At 46.3% G+C, this 14,390-nt stretch overlaps 1 long non-coding RNA gene across 1 annotated transcript; it reads right to left on the reverse strand.

Moving 5' to 3' along the window:
* Nucleotides 1-3,315: 3,315 nt before the first annotated feature.
* LOC148128575 (uncharacterized) lies at nucleotides 3,316-7,590 on the reverse strand. Its single transcript, XR_015746265.1, has 2 exons — nucleotides 7,394-7,590; nucleotides 3,316-3,701 (listed from the first exon to the last, which is right to left on the reverse strand). It is a non-coding gene; the product is annotated as an uncharacterized LOC148128575 (long non-coding RNA).
* Between the last annotated feature and the right edge of the window lie 6,800 nt (nucleotides 7,591-14,390).

The following is a 14,390-nucleotide window of genomic DNA, read 5'->3' on the forward strand; positions in this document are numbered from 1 at the left end:
TTGTTTCCCCTGCGAGCTGCTCTCTTTAATTATGGGGAGGGTGCAGCAGTCCGAATCTGCTTCAAATGGTGGTTTGAAGCAGGGGGGGGGGTCAGCTTGGCCTAACAGATGGGAAAGGAAGGGTCATTTGGGAAATTCCCATTGATAGCGGGCAGGCCCTTCATCCCAAATGGTGTAGTGGGGCAGCGGAGGAAGACCAGGAATGGCAGCCTGTTCTACAAGTTAAACCAGATTAAATCAACCGGGAAACGCTCGTTGTAGTGGCTTTGTTCCTTCCCGCTGCTGGTATTTGGGATCAAGGGTGCCAAATACGGGTTCACTTGGATATATTTCAATGTTTGTTGACCATGGGAGCTTGGAGGGTGGACTTCCAACTCCCAAAATTCCCCAGCCAGCTATTTTTGGGAGTGGAAGTCCAACCCCATCTCCATGAGGCCTAAATTGAACACTGCTATAATCTCTGGTAATATGCCTACAAGGGAGACGTGAACTGGGGATGTTACAAAGCATGTTGTAAGTTGACGACTTCCTGTACTCCGATGCTTGAAAAGGTAGAAGAGAAGAAGAGGACAACCAGCACCCGTCCCATCCCCACACTTGGAAAGAGGGTCTAGGACACAGGGGTGTCAAACAAGGCCTGGGGGCCAGATTTGGCCTGCAAAGAAAACCGCGGTGGGTAACATGGCGTGGAGTTATCCCGCGGGGGAATTATCCGGGGCAAGATGGCCACGGCGAATTGTCTCATTCCGGCTTGGAAGACGGCGGGATCTGATAATGGGGTGGGTGTATGCAGGATGTGAGATAGAAGTGTCCCTTCTGGTGGGATCTGGAGCGGAGCAGGACCTGCCTGGTATCTGCTTTCAGCCCGTGGATGTTCTCTTGGGTTTGGATTTTGCAGCTGGACCTCAAAGCACCACCTCAGGTCAAATCCTGGAGGTCAATTGCCAGCGGTCCCACTCACAGAGGTTGGTATTCAGCCAGTTGTGACTGGTAGTGGAGAACTGGTAGCGGAAATTTTAGTAGTTCGGAGAACCGGCAAATCCCACCTCTGACTGGTCCCACTAACCCCACCTCTTCTGCCTCCTGAGACTCAGCTGATGGGCTTGGTCTCCTTTGGTTGCCCTGCATGGGAGAACGGAACTGGAAAGCAGGTTAAGGGGGGGTGGGGAGGGAAGGGGGATCACAGCTCATGTTCGGAAGGGAGGCCACCAGGAAGTTTTCCAGCTGTAAGAGGGGCTGGGACGGTGCCTCTTTCGATGGCAGAACTCCACAGAACATAGAGTGAGAATAAGGTTGGAAGGGACCTTGGAGGTCTTCTAGACTAATCCCCTGCTAGAGCAGGAAGCCCTGTACCAGGGGTGGCTCCCATGCCAAAAATTTCCGGAAATACCAGTAGTGACAAAACGGGCCCGTTTCTCGGCCTCCAAAGGCTGCAGAGGCTCCCCTCGAGCCCACAGGAGGGTGAAAATGGCCTCCCCCAGGCTCCAGAAGACCCTCTGGAGGCTGAAAACGGGCACTTCCGGTATTTCTGGAAGGCCCGTTTTTCGGCCTCCTGAGGCTGCAGAGATTTCCTTTGAGTCTCAGGGAGGCATGCACAGGGCAGGGAAGTTTGGCTGGAAGTTTGCGCGTGCCCACGCAAATGGCTCCGTGTGCCATCTGTGCCATAGGTTCACCATCACGGCCCTATACCATTTCAAACAAATGGCTGTCCATTTGTCACCCAGATGAAACCTAGCTTCCTAACAAATGATAGCTGTCCATTTACTCGGAGCCAAGCTGCACTAAAAGCCTCCAATACAGGAACACAATGTTGCCAGCCAACCAAGACACACAAAAAAAGCCACAAAACAGACAGAAGATATTCGAAACACCAATCAAGCAGAACACAGCAAACTCCGAGACCGATAAACACAGACCAAGACTCCCAACCAATCAGGATGAAGAAAAAACCATTCCGGCACAGCAGTAGGCGAGCACCAAATTTAAAACAGAAACAGCTGTGAAAGTCTGACTCACAGACAAACACAATACAGAAGCCTGATGATGGCAGATGAGATTCTGCCGAAATGTTGCTACATGCATACATACACACATACATACATACATACATACATACATACATACATATATATATTGTAGCAACAAGAACTGGGCACAAGGGTGGCCTCACTCCGTGCAGCCACAAAGTGGCGCTATCATTTGCCACGGTCCTGATGCTGTCGGCCCCCACTGTTGATGAGCCAGGACTACCTTGGCTGTTTTGGCAGCTGCGTCAGGCTGCTGCTCCGTGCTCTCCTTGCATCCTCTCTCGTTCAGCAGGAGAGGTTCCACATGGCTGGCCAGCTGGGCATTTAAGGGTGGGAAGCCATCTCTTTCCAACCCTCCCGAGTTGAGGAACAAAGGGGAGGGGGGGCTCCTCCTTTGGCCCAGCCTTGGACTGGCTGAGGAAGAACCCCTTGGAGAGAGAGAGAGAGAGAGAGAGGAGCTAATGGCCTTGCCTTCCTCTTTGGAAGCTGGCAATCGAAGCGTCTTCTGAAGTGGGGAGGTGTTTGCAACTTTACAAGCCTCTTAAAAGCATTTCCCTCCTCTGCATTCTCCCCCCCACCCACACACACAATCAAAGCTGTGCCCCTCGACACTGAAACACTCTGATCAATTTTTCATGTTGAGGCTGCCTCTCAAGGATCAAACACTGGCTATTTGTTGCCGATTATTAATTTAAAGGACTGGAAGCTTGGCGGTCTGGGGTGGGAGAGAGCGGGGACACTGAATGCCCACCGAGTGTCCCCCGCCCCCTTTGGGAGCCTTTCGGGGCAAAGGTGGGTGGCTGAGAAGGTTTTGAACTGGTCCAGGAACTCCATCCCCACGCCAAGGAAGACGACTTAAATGGACCACAGAGGTCTTTCTCTGTCGTTGGTTTTCTGTCTCAGGAAAGGGACAACTCGGCACGGCCAACTCACCGCGAGACAACAACTTGTGGGGAAATTTAGCAGTGTCAATTTCATTATCTACATTAATTAAAAATTACTTTGATTTTTGCCATTCGCATTTCATTCTGCTGTCCCTCCTTTCTCAGCCTTCCTTTTCCCGATTCTATTCCATCTTTGATACTAGTGTTAAACGCTTGTCCCGCGGCAAGATGGCCGGGGAGAATTATCATAGGCCCTTCAGTTTCTGAGTTTTGAGGGTTGTGTGAAATGAAACGGAGAGACAAATGTATGCCGGATGGGCAAGTAGACGACTGGTTTCTTCCCAGGAGAATTTCTGCTTCTTTTAAGTTGTCCGGCTAATTTCCACCTCTTTAGCCTGACTTGCTGATTTGTATGCTGCCTTTATTATTTTTACAAATAGCTCAAGATGATGAACACATCCATCCTCCTCCTATTTTCCCCACAACAACCTTGTAAGGTGGATTGGGCTGAGAGAGACACAATCACCCAGCTGGCTTTCATGCCCAAGATGGGACTAGAACTCACTGTCTCCTGGTGATTGGCCCAAAGTCACCCAGCCGACTTTCATGCCTAAGGCGGGACTAGAACACATGGTTTCTTGACAACCGGTTTTTCTGTGGTTGCAGTGTCCTGTAGTCACATGAGACATTCCTTGTGACCTTCCCAACCAGTTTCTGACCAGCCGTAGGGAAACTGGACTCACTTAAGGACCACCTGTTTTCCCTTGACTGCAGTGAGTCGCTTAACAACCTGGAAAAAAACAAAAAGCCGTAATATCGGGTGCGATTCACTTAAGAACCGCCTTTCAATCAACTAGAATGAACTTCTGAAAACGTATCAAAAGGAATCCTTTATTGAGATGAGACAGTTCATGTGGGGGTCAAAAGCAGCATCTAAGGTCACTCAGGCATGCAGAGATAGATAAGGGAGTTTAAAACCCCTCCCCTTATCCTGATGTGTATTTAGTAAAATAAAGAACCGAAATGTTAATTCCCCCACCCACCCCCTTTTTAGAACGATCTTTTACAGAGTTTCCCAGGACACATCTCACTGTGGAATTTTTATGGTCTCATCATCTCCTGGCTGTCTCTCTCAGAGGTAATAGGTTCCGGCCATCTGAGTTTCATCTCTCCATTGTATCATGTGTAGGTTATACAAATTCGATGTAAGATTAAATATTGTATATTCAGGTTACATCAAGGATATCTTTATCAGTCTCTCCCCTTTTTTTTTCTTTTTCTTTCATTGAAGAAATGACAGACTGATCTGACAGGAGCTACAATCCAGGACCTGAGCAACGCTAAACATCCGGAAGCTCACTGGAGGAATCTCTTCCCGAGGGAGGCCATTAAAATGCTGCTTTGCCCAGTCAACCTGGGGCAGAGGGGGGAAGAGAGCTGGGGGAGGGGGGTTCCCAAGAGGATGGGCTTGGGCAGCATTAATGGACATGGGGGTGGGGAGTGGGGAACCAGGCTCTTTGTAGGAATGGAGCGTAAATAATTCAGGGGGGTCAACCCGCAAGAGAATCCTGGGCTTGGCGCAGCTAGATGGGATCCCTCTGTGGGGTGGGGATGAAAGGAGAAGGAACCCCTCCCCCATTGCAATATTCATCCATCTGGGAAGGAGGAGCGGAGGCCAAAGGAGACTGGGGCACAAGCGAGCCGATGGGGAACCTGCCGGTCTCCCCACTTATGACCATTTGTTTAATGACTGTTCAAAGTTACAATGGCACTGAAAAAAGCAACTTCACTCTAATGACCATTTGCAGCATCCCCAGGGACAGGTGATGAAAATCTGGGCACTTGGCAACGGACTCACATGGTTGCAGTGTTCTGGGATCATGTAATCAATCCCCTTTTGCGACCTTCTGACAAGCAAACGCCCTTAGTCTTCCATCAGTCTTTCTCTAAAGGTCCATGCATGGGGTCACTTGTTTTTCCAAGTTGTTTGTTCTTTTATTGCAAGGGTCGCCAACCTTTTGGACTTCAAGGACCACCAAACTCATAATTTTAAATCCCGTGGATTAGAGACCCTGGGAAAATTCCCCAAAAAGTCTGCAGGAAAATCCCCCACCCCGTTTTCCTACTGATCGATCGTTCTTTATTTGGGATTGCAGGATACCGTCTCCAACTCCGTTCTCAGAGAGAGAGAGACTTTTGGCTTCATGCAAGGAAAACAGCAGAAGCAGCAGAAGTCTTTCTTTCTCTCCCCCAAACTCCACCAGAAATGAGTCTTTGCCAGCGCAGTCTCTTGGAGCAGGAGGCCTTGCAGGGTCCCAAAGACTCATTTCTGGCGGAGTTTGGGGGAGAGAAAGACTTGGTGCTTTCCTTGCGTGCAGCCAGAAGCAGAAAGCAGCCCGGTGGCCAGGCCAGGCGCGTGGGGTGAGTCCCCCCCCCCGCCCTTCCCCCCCACTACCTCGTGTTGTTGGCAATGCAAGCTATGCAAGCCTTGTGTTTCTGCAGGCCATGTGGGCGGCGCAGCCTTGTGTTCCTGTGCAATCTGGATTTAATTGCTTTGGGGGGGGGGTAACATTTCTCTGCAGACCCCCAAAATTTTCTTACGGACCACCAGTGGTCCCCAGCCCACTGGTTGGCGACCACTGTTTTATTGTGTTCCATTTGGATATAGTCTTCTTGCTTGCTTTGCTTAACATTTTTCATTTTGTACATTGCATTTCAGAGTGGCTATAGTTGTCTCTAGAATCTTTTTTTTCTTTTTTTCCCCAGTAATTCATTTAGTTTACAAGTGGTACATATGTAATTTGGGTCTTCCATGGGCATAAGCATACACATGGAACATATATTGCAAATCATAAAAATGCCAGTCTCTTTTTCCATGACTTACGTTTTTTGTTTTGCTAATTCATTTACAGATACAAATTTTATGTCTATAAATGTTGCAAATATAAAAAGATTTAATCACGGTTAGAAAAAAGATTTGATTTAAAAATTTGAAATTCTAAAGGTTCCTTTAAAAACTCAAAATTTAAAAATTTATTTAGGTACAGTTAATCTGTCTAGGTATAGTTTGTAAACTGCAGATGTATAAAAATGATAGATGAATATATAAAATTATAGAGGAAAAAAATCTCAGCTTAAAGAAAAAATGGTTTCTTGACTGGGAAAAATATCACGTAGTTGCAAATTATGTTGCAGTATGGTTTTAAAAGAAAATAAGTTGCAGTTTATATTGAAGTTAAAAGTTAATGTAAGGATAAGGCTGCTTTCTCAACAAGGAATGCTTTCTACTCTCTGCATAAAAAATGCATCCATATGCTCGTCTTAATTTGCTCCTTACTTATACTCTATCCTTTCTGCCTTGTTTTTTTGACTGCCTTTCTGTGCTCAGCTAGTCTTTCTTAGCTGCCCTCATCTGTGGCTCCTTTGGAGTTTTGCTCATTCTATGTTGAGCCAGTATTTCTACGCTGAGTAAGTTTACTAGTCGGGTTGTTTTTTTTCCTGCTGAGCCAATCTACTAGTTTGTTTTTCTCTGCTGAGCCAGTTTAATAGCTGGTGTGTCTCTGTGCTGAGCCAGTTTTTTCTGTGTCTACTAGTTGGTTTTTCACTGATTTAATAGATGGTTTTTCTGTGCTCAGTTAGTCTACTAATTAGTTCTTCTCTGCTAAGCCGGTTTAATAGCTGGTTTTTCCATGCTGGGGTGGTCCATTACACTGCGTACACAATTATTAGGCAGGTTATATTTTTGAGGATTAATTTTATTATTGAACAACTACAGCGCTCTCGGTCAACCCTAAATGGTAACGAACCTCAAACCTGAATAAAGGAAAAAGGGAAATTTTCCCGTCTCACTCATTTATTTTCATCTGTTAAAAGTGAAAATAAACCCAAAAAGTACAAATGAACATTTCTGACATTAAAAAAAAGAATCAGTGACCAATATAGCCATCCTTCTTTTTAGTAACAGTCCTAAGTCTTTCATCCACCTAGCCCCATGATGGCGAACCTTTGGCATGCATACCAGAAGTGACACTCAGAGCCATCTCTCCGGGCACGCCAGCCGTCACCCATTGCTCTTCTGGGTTCCGTCCCATGCATGCATGCTGGCCAGCTGGTCTTTGCATACGTAGGAGCGCCAGGAAACTGGAAGCTTCCTGGCGCGCACATGGGCACCAGGGAACTGCTCTTCTGGTTTCTGGTGGTCCCCCCTATGCACGCGCTCCCATTTTGGCACTCGATGCCGAAAAGGTTCGCCAACACTGACCTAGCCTCAACCCTATTGAGAACTTGTGGGCGCTACTTAAAACAGGAGATTTATGGTGAAGGAAAACAGTACACCTCTGAAAAGTGCACAAAAAGTTGATTGTCAACAGATCATAAAACTTGAGTAAGTTTGGGAGTTGATTTTGAGTCCATTTTCAACCTGAGAAGGTCCAACTAGCTCATCTTTAATTACACCAGCCCACACCAATACCCCACCTCTACCTTCCTGGCGTCTGAGTCGAAGTAGAGCTCTGTGCCCGTTACTGATCCAGCCACAGGCCCATCCACCTGGTCCATCCAAAGTCACTATCATCTCAACAGTCCATTAAACCTTTGAAAACTCTGTCTTCAGATATTTATTGGCCCAATCTTGCCCTTTCAACTTCTGTGTTTTCTTCAGTGGTGGTTGAGTTTCAGCCTTCCTTACCTTGGCCATGTCTCTGAGCACTGAACACCTTGTACTTCTGGGCACTCCAGGTAGGTTACAGTTCTGGAATATGGCAGCACTGGAGGATAATGGGTTCCTGGTAGCTTCACGTTGGATTCCTTTCAAATCTTTGGCAGTTAATGTGCGTCTTTTTTTCTCAACCCGTTTCTTGCGACCCTGTTGACTATTTGCAACAAAACGTTTGATGGTTCTGTGATCACGGCTCAATATCTTAGCAATTTCAAGAGTGCTGCATCCCTCTGAAAGACTTTTTACAATTTTTGACTTTTCAGAGTCAGATAAATCTCTTTTTTGGCCCATTTTGCCTGGGGAAAAGAAGTTGCCTAATAAATGTATGCCTTTATATATAGGGTATTGATCTCCTTCTGTTCTGAGCCAGTTTAATAGCCAGTTTTTCCGTGTTGAGCCAGTCTACTAGTCAGTTTTTCTATCCTGAGCCATTTTTTTCTGTGCTAGGATGGTCTACTAGTCGGTTTATCTCTGCTGAGCCAGTTTAATAGCCAATTTTTCTGTGTTGAGTCAGTCTATTAGTCCAGTTTTTCTGTGCTGAGCCAGTGTTTTCTGTGCTACTAATTGATTTATCTCTGCTGAGGGTTTAATAGCCAATCTCTCCAGCAGGTCTACTAGTCAAGTTTTTCCCTGTTGAGCTGGTTTTTTCTGCACTAGATCGATCTACTAGTCGGTTTATTTCTCCTGAGACAGTATACTAGTCAGTTTTTCCATGCCAAGTCATCTATCAATTAGTTGGTCTACTAATTGGTTTTTCTCTGTAGAGTTGGTTTAAATTAATCTCTCTGCGTTGAGCTAGTCTGTTAGTTGGTTTTTCTCGGCTGGGCCATTTTCTTCTGTGCTAGGCCGGTCTACTAGTCGGTTTATTTGTGCTGAGGTGGTTTAATAGCCAGTTTTTCTCTGCTGAGTTATCTATCAATTAGTCGGTTTTTCTGTGCTTAGCCAGTGGTTTTTTTTGTGCTAGGCCTGTCAACTAGTTGATATATCTTTTTTTTTCTGTGTGGGCCCGATTTACTAGTCGTTTTTCTGTGCTGGGACGGTCCCTTAGTCGCCGCTCCGCCTTGATGTCTCCAGCCGTTGCTTCCTCTCAGCCGTTCAGCCAGGCCCTCTGGGGCGGCCGGTCGGGTCCATCGTTGCTGCGCCGCCACCGCGCTGCCTCCGGTCCAGGCCTCACCGGTCCGCTTCCTCCGACTGCCTCTTCCCGACCGCTCGCGCTTCCGGCGCGCCGCGTGGCCTGCTTTGCTACGCCGGTCTCCGGCTTCCTTGGGTCGCTAGGCGGCCGGCCTTTCAGGTAGGCCTCTGTTGGCCTAGAAATCCGCCTTCCAACTCTATTATTCCGTTAAAAACCGTTAATAAACAAGGAGGGGAACTAGAGCGGCCCGAGCGTTCCTACCGCTCTAGGGAATGCATTCGTAGGTAACAGCGGCCGAGGGCGGGACTTCCGGCGCTACGAAAATTAAACCGAAAAGGGCGGGAAGCCTTGGCCACCTCTTGTGTGTATGGAAGGGGTCACTTTAACCGAGTTTCTTAAAATTATTACCGGGAATCGTTTTAATTAATGTTTCATTAGCAGCAGCAGACAGGGTTTCCCCCCCCACCCGGGTAGAAATATCGCTTGTCGCCTCAGCTCCCTTATGCCCGCCCACTGGGGCAAGATGGACGCCCGCCCCAGCCAATGACGACCCGCGGCTGCCGGAAGTGTGTTCCGTGGTGTCACGCGGTGGCGCTGTTGGATGTGGAGAAAGTCTCCTGGTCGCGCGAGAGTTGCAGGGTTTCTCAACCTTGGGCGCTTTAAGATGGGGGAATTCTGGGTGTTGAAGTCCATCCATCTTAAAGGGCCAAGATTGACAAATACACAACCCAGTTGTTAAGTTTGTTTGTGATTCCCAGCATTTGATTATCACCTGTCTTTATAGCTATCTTTATCATCTGTTGACATCCATCCATCCATCCATCTGTTGTTAGAAGTTAAAACCTCTCCTAGGAAAATGAAATATTTTAGGAGAAAGGCAGAATATTTTGCCTAAAAAGAGAAGTAGAAACTCAGAAGCAGAAGCTCACACATGCCCCTCACACCTTTGTTAATGGGTGAACTATTAAGGCCTGGGGCAAGAGTATTCTACATAACAAAGGCCTCTACCCATATTACCACCTGGTAACATCACTCCCCGCCCTGGGGAGTTTGACAGCCAATGGGATACATTTCTTACACAGGAACAGGAAACACTAAGGTGGGGCCCAACAGACGCTATAAAACTAAGGGTCTCTCAGCATCTTGGCTCTTCTTTTTTCCCTCACTCAACATCTTGAAGCATGTGATCGTTCTTCTCACTTTGGAGCTCCAAGCCATGTGGTCCTGACCACCATTAAACCATCTTTCCAAACTGCCTCCATGTTTCCAGTGTCTTTTTCTCCACTTGGAAATGAACCCAGAAGGATATTTCTTCCAACACTATCAATCCATCTATCCATATCACCTATCTTTATAGCTATCTTTATCATCTATTGGCATATCTATCCATCCATCCATCCATATCTATATCATCTGTCTTTATCATCTATTGGCATCTTTATCTATCTATCTATCTATCTATCTATCTATCTATCTATCTATCTATCTATCTATCTATCTATCTATCTATCATCTACTCTATCCATATCTATATCATCTTTTATAGCTATCTTTATATACTATACATCCATCCATCTATCCATGTATCCATATCTATTTCCATATCTATCTAACTTTCAATACCTGTCTGTCTATATCTATTGATCGTCTGTCTGTCTGTCTGTCTATATCCATTCATCCATCCATATTATAATATTCTCCCTTTTTTAATATTTCCTAAAAATCCCACCTTTTACCCTTCAACCTCTATGGAAATCTTGGCTTTCCCATTCTTCAGGGGTCCCTCCACAGGTCTGCGATACAGTCCAGGTAGTCCTCAAATTACGATTTAGGACGCACCTTGAAAAAGAGGACCAGAATTTGAAGTTGCAATGCCCATTTGCAGTGTGTCCGATAACCCCTGTTTACAATGTTTTGGCCGGAAATGGGTGTTTACTTTCAGTTTCCTGCTAAAAACATCTCCCTCAATGAACGATGGGTTTGTTTAATGACCACAGACTTTGCTTTATGACTGTAGTGTTCGCAAAAAAAAAAAATTGCTGGCAAATTGGGAGCGGTCACATGGTGACCCTCTTAACAACAAACACGACTTTCAACAAAAATTGCAGGCTCAATTACGGTCGAGGATTACTTGGGGAGCATATTTCCCCCTATGTGATGCTCCTCTTCGGACAGGTGTTTCCAGGTTCAGGTGGACAGTGCCCAACCCCTAGTCCTCCAGCTTGATGGCCAACAAAGGTGGTGTTTAAGGAAGGCTGTGGACATAGTACACGTCACTTAGGCGTTCAATAAAGTAGACCACAACTTACTTCTTGCTAAGATAGAAAAATGTGAAAGCAAGAACATTTTGGGCAGAAATACAGATAGGGAAACATGTAGATTTTAAACATGAACTGTTTTTAATTGGGCATAATATCAGAAAAACAGTGAGGATTATATTAGCACAATATTGGAAAAATGAAGAAACACCACGAGACGAACAGTTAATTAGGAAGATACTAGATTGTGAAGTAATGGACAGACTTCCATTGAAAATGAAACAGAAAGAAGACACAGAATATTATCAAACATGGAATTTATTTTACCAGTGGTTGGAAAAAAAGGGGTGGAGAATAAGAATATAAGATGTATTGTTAAGCAAATTAAATACCCAGACAACACAATGTTTATTAAGCACTAATAAATGTAAACAATAGAAAATTAATACATTTTTAATATATAAAAGAGATAGAAAAAATGTGAGATAGACAGCATCACCACCAGGTGGATTTGTAACAAGCTCACAAACCGTACTCAACGAATGGTCCTTAATGGGTCTAAATCTACATGGAGGGAAGTAAGCAGTGGGGTACCACAAGGCTCCATCTTAGGCCCAGGACTCTTCAATATGGATGAGGGCAGAGAATTGGAACTCATCAAATTTGCAGGCGACACCAAGCTGGCAGAAGATCCCAGAAGATAGGCGCAAAATCCAGAGGAATCTTGACAGACTTGAACCCTGGGCCCTATCTAACAAAATGAAGAGGAGAGGAGAAGAGAAGAGAAGGGAAGGGAAGGGAAGGGAATTCTTTCTTGGCCAAGTGTGATTGGACACACAAGGAATTTGTCTTGGTGCAAATGCTCTCAGTATTCATAAAAGAAAAGATACATTTGTGAAAGTTAGTGGTGAGAAAAGTAAGGCTTTACACTTAAGCAAAGTGAACTAAGCAGAAACTTCCTAACGGTGAGGACAATTAACCAGTGGAACTACTTGCCACCAGAAGTTGTGGTTGTTCCATCACTGGAGGTGTTTAAGAAGAGACTGAACAGCCCCTTGTTTGAAATTCTAGAGGGTCTTCTGCTTGAGGAAGGGGTTGGACTAGAAGGCCTCCCGAGGTCCCTCTGGCATTCTGTTCTCTGCTCGCTTCCTTGAGCTCTGTTACCTTGGGGAAGATTGAATTAAGCCCTCTTGTTTTCCAGCTGCCTGGGAACGGTGCCCCCAAGGAGGGAGGGAGGGGGCACAAAGAGAAAGGAGGGCTCAGGTGCGTCTCTCAGGTGCACAAGAGAGGCAGCCCAGCTGCCAAGGCCACCGATGAAAAAAGGGAGCCTTTGTTGTCCTTTGTTGTTTCCGTGGCCTTCTCTTCTCCCCCCAAGTCACGTGCCTGGATCTTGCAGTGTCACACTTGGCTCACACCTAGCCCTGAGCTATTGTCTGCTTTGCAACTGGCCTCGCACAACTCTGGAACAGCCTTGGGAGGTGGGGGGGTGGGGGTTTGCTTCGGGGCGGCCTCGGCCCGAGCCCTAAAGAAGGGCGGTTCCGCCTGCAGGCACAGCATGGCATGGGGAGCCCAGTGGTTCGTCTGTGCTACATGGAGTTCACACACACACACACACACACACACACACACACACACACACAGCTCCATGTTGGTTGGCCTGGGCAATCCATGGAGCCTTCCAGGGGAGGCTGGGTGGGTGGGGGGGTCCCAGGAGCCATCACAGCTAGGCCAGGGCGGGGGGGGGGGCTGGAACTCCGCAAGGCCCCGGGTCCTTTGCCTGCTGGTTCCCTGAGAGCCAGGCTGGTCTGGCGTGGCCTACATCCAAGGGCTGGCATAGGACTGGGGTGGGGTGGGGAGCCAGGTTCAAGTCTGGCTCAGCCACAAATTGCTCTCTTTGTGCCCGTCCCTCTTTCTGGCCAGCCTTCCTCACAGGGTTGTGGTTGGGCCAGTTCCAGCTAAGCTTTAGTCACTGGACCTCTCTTTCTCTCTCTTTCATTCTTTCTCCCTCCCTTTCTCTCTCCTTTCTTACTCCCCTCTCCTTCTCTTTCTCTTTCAGTCTCTCTCTGTCTTCCTTTCTCTCTGTGTATTTCTCTTTTCTCTTGTTAAAAGGCTGGAAAATGCCTTTCTTCTGAGGATTCGGTTTGTTTGTTTTTCCAGCTGGGAGAACTCCAATGCAAGGATTCAGACAAACTGCTTGAGAGCTGAGTGTTTTATTTTTTCAGGAAGGCAAGAGACAGCAAAAGTCTGCGTTCCCGGGGCTAGCTAGCTAACTTTGAATGGTGAATTCCTAGTTCTTTATACCTTTTTCCTCCCTTTGTGTGTGAATGTTCGTTTAGTGTTTAATGTTTAGATATTAAAATCCTGTCAGAGTTTAATTTTCGCGGAAGGCATACTTAGCAAGGTGTGGAAAATAACTCTGCGGGCGGCTTGATTGCCTTATCGGTTCTTTCTTAATCAATTTTACCTTTAAAATGGGTTTTTCTATTTGTTTCCTAGCAATCTCCTGTCTGTTTCCTATGTAAATTATTCTGTGTCTTCTGTCTGTTTTGTTTTGCTGATTGGGCCTGTAAGGGTTTTCTTTTCCTTGTTTCCCTAGCTTTCTTAACTACTTGGCTTTTGTCTGGGGGCTCCTTTCAATACTTTTTATTAAATTTCTTTTCCTATGCAAGTTTGTTCTATGGCTGGCCTGATGTTCCCCTCGGGCTTTTCCTGCTTGAGTGTCACCACTGTCCTCGTGAAGTTCCCTTTCCACAATCCTTCCTTTTTTTTTTCTTTTTCTAAGGGGTGGTTTCTGATTGAATGTCTGGGTATACTTGGTATTCATGATCAATCTGTATCATCATCATGGCTGCCTGTCCCTTTTTAATTTTCTCCTTTTAGAGGGGATACAAGCCTTTAGGCAGCTGAGGCAGGGCGGTATGCACCGACAGAGGCAACACATGAGTGCTCCAAAGACACAAATATTGACTGTGGTTGTTATGAGATTTTTAAGCCAATGGAGATCCGGCATCCATGAGAAGAGCCATGAAAAGTCCAGGAATGATTGCTCCTGGCCAATATTTTGAGCTAGCTCTTTCAGGTGGTGGATGTCCCTTCCCTACGAGTTCTGAGGTTTCGTTCAGATTGAAGCAACACATCCCTTTGAATGTTTCGCAGCCATAGTTATGCTCCAAGAGAAGGAAGTCTATTGCTGCCCTATTCTCCAGAGTGGCTTCTCTGACCTCCCTCAGTTCTCTGTTAAGGGCATCCAGGGCATGGGAGGTCGAATTCAAGCTTTTTGCCAGGGTACATGCTAGTCTATTCAAATTTTTAGAATTTCGTACTGCCAATCCAGGTACCCCTACTAAGGATATTGCCAATGAGATGTATTCT

This window comes from Notechis scutatus, unplaced genomic scaffold (genome assembly GCF_049901735.1).
Source record: "Notechis scutatus isolate UNSWTSFEM ecotype Mainland unplaced genomic scaffold, rNotScu1.2 NSCUSCF20, whole genome shotgun sequence".
Classification (NCBI taxonomy): domain Eukaryota; kingdom Metazoa; phylum Chordata; class Lepidosauria; order Squamata; family Elapidae; genus Notechis; species Notechis scutatus.